Here is a 3,059-nt window from a genome sequence, read left to right as displayed (position 1 = left end):
ACAATTCTAAGTTTTATTGACTCGTAGTTGGAGATATATATCAAATGTTGCTAAGCTTATCTCACGTCAAAAATATAGTTCAAAGAATCTCGTATATTATTCAAATTACGCGGACCAGATAAATATAGAAATAAAAAAAATAAATGGAAAAGAGCCCCCACATAAATATTGGGGAAAAGTGAAAGGGGGGCCAACGAAGAACCTCTTCTTTTGACAACAAAGAGCCGTTGCCAAAGCCACCAAATGCCTCATTCCAATGTTTTCTAAAAGGGCAAATTTCTTTTTATTTATTTTATTTTATTTTTATTTCTTTTCCTTTTTTATTTTATTTTATTGTTCTTAAAGGGAAAAATAATAATAATGCTAATATTTTCATTTCCATGCTTATGTTATTGTCTGAGGGAACATTTTTGAAAAAAGAGTATTCTCTCATGCCAAATTCCTTCCATTTAATTTTTAAAATTAAAATAAAAATAAAAATATATTTTTTAATAAAAAAATTAGAGGTTCGAATATATGTAAGAGTATTAACTTGTAAGTTCGACGAACTTTGTTAATATGTAATATTTTGTTGTTTATGGAGACAATTATTTGAAATTATTGAAAAATAAATATTATTAATATATTATATGCTTTTTATTATTATGTAAGAAGAGTAGGTTTTAATAATTTTAAGTTCTAAAAATTTGGACATCTTATGTCAATTTTGACTAGGTGTATTAATAATTAATTGTTATCATATTATATAAAATTAATTTTTTTAAAAAAATAATATTAGAAGCTAGCTAGGTTACCTTGATGCAAGTTTGAGGCTACCTACAAATGAGGGAATTTTGGTCTCATGTGATTTGTTGTGTACAACATTGTTCCTTTCATATCATTCATCTCCAACAACAATTAATAATGTGGAAGTTTCTCATCCAAACTCAAACCCTACATTTTTGGGATACCAAATGAAGACCTAGGTTTATTTCTCTTTGAACAATCAATGTCAAATGACAAGACTCGGGTCGATGGGTCCACAATACAGCTGCACGTTACAGCACGTCTCACTATGGTCAGTCATCTACTCATTACTTGAAAAAGAAAGTGTAGCAGCAGTGAGTATTAAAAGTATTCAATAAACAACCTATTTGTAGGCTCTCGTTGTATTTATTCCTTATAACATAATTTTAGGCCAAGTGCTCTAACCTTTTTAGGCTCATGTGTACCTATTTATATACCTCTTCTAAGGAGTGCTCTAACCCCCCGAAGAGGTTCATAACTTGAGGGTTTTTGATACTCTTAGCTTTATGTTTTAGGTTTGTCTAGGTCCCTCGTCAACCTTGCACTAATTGTGCCTTGAGTCATTGTGGCCTATAGAAAAGGATTTCAGGTAAATCTCATTAGTACAGAGGAGTCCTTTAATCTTAAAATGGAAACTATACTCCACATATATCGTCTTTTCAAGTTATAACGGTATAGTATACTACTTGCCTTGAGAATAGTAAACTACCTATTACATTGTCTTTTCATGTTCATACATACCAGAGCTCTTTACATTCCTCCTCCGAGTAGCCTTCTAACCCTCCTAAAGTTCATAACAGGAGGATTTTTTAGGTACTCTTAGCTCTATGTTTTATGTCTATCTAGGTCCTTTGTTAACATTGCTAAATGCACATCGAGTCACTATGACCCATGAGAAGACCCTAGGATAATTCTCATAAGTATGAAGTCTTTTGCTCTTAAAATAGTGTTTGTACGCCACATATGTCATGACCGGATTTTCAAGAATTCAAAACTTGGACGGTGACTAAACAAACAAATACTAAAAGCAAATAAAAGAGTAAAATAAAATGAAAAATGAAAAACTTATAAAATTTAACTCGAAATAAATAGACAAACAACACCACAACTAAATGAAAAAAAAATCAAATTAAAAAACAATGTTGTTCAAATTTATTACAAACGAGGCAATCAGATTCAAGATTTAATTACAAAACAAAATATAGAAGATTTAAATGCAAAAATGGATTGACGGGAATGACCCCCTCTTTGACTGCTCAACTCTCGAACGCTTCTCCACCTTGATCGGTAGCTTGCGAACACCTAAAAGAAAGAAAAAATTGGTGAGTATAAAAATATTCAGTAAGCAACCTACTTAGCTCTCCTCTACATCCTCATCTTAGTAGGTATCCACAAACTTTACTCTAGGCTCTATAAAATTCAGGCCTAGTCTCTATTGCTATATGAGCCTCTAAAGTGCCTCGAAGTTTCAAGAGGTACTTAGTTACTCATAGACCTACTCTCGAGAGGAGGTTCATCCGTTTTTGGTGTCATAGGTCTTCTGGATTACAAATTTCATTTTGTTTTATTTTTTTTTCTTTTTAATTTTGGTTATGGCACTTTTCTTATTTTTGCATACTTGTCTTTATTAAGGAAATTAAACTTAGGGTTTCTTTTCATTCTTCAGTCAAGACTTCTCCACGTAACATTTTCCATTTTAATAAACTTTTTTTCATTTTAATTCTTTTAAGTTATTTTCCAAACAATTTTGATCAACATTAAAACGATAGACAATACAAAAATGACACAAATGACAGAGTTAAAATTCGAACATAGTTTGATTGGTGCAAAAGTTCAAGAAAAGTAAAAAAACTAAAATTCTAAAAGTTGTCTTGAAACCAAACATAAAACATAACATCGTTTACGCTAGAGAAACGAAACCATGTTAGACGTGAATGCCACAAATAGATCAATGACGACTACATGCTAGGCTAGCACGATGTCATCTAAAGCTAGCCATGTCATTGTCCATGCCGAGAAGACGTCCAACCCGCCAGCACACGAACAAACTGTGGGTCACAAACACTGAAGGGTTATGGCAGAGTCTAGGGTGGGAGAAGGGGTCATGGAGGCCCAGCTATTAGCGTAGAATTGTTGGTTGTCGCATAAGGTAAGTGTAGAGTTCATGGGTATCCTGTGGGGGTTCACCGACCGGAATGAACATGCTGAAGAACAGGGTGCTAGGCCTGCCATCCTCGTCAAGGAGGTGAACAACACAAAAAAAAAAAAAAAAA

Source organism: Cucurbita moschata, unplaced genomic scaffold, assembly GCF_002738365.1.
Source record: "Cucurbita moschata cultivar Rifu unplaced genomic scaffold, Cmos_1.0 Cmo_Scf00013, whole genome shotgun sequence".
Classification (NCBI taxonomy): domain Eukaryota; kingdom Viridiplantae; phylum Streptophyta; class Magnoliopsida; order Cucurbitales; family Cucurbitaceae; genus Cucurbita; species Cucurbita moschata.
This window is presented reverse-complemented; position numbering follows the sequence as displayed.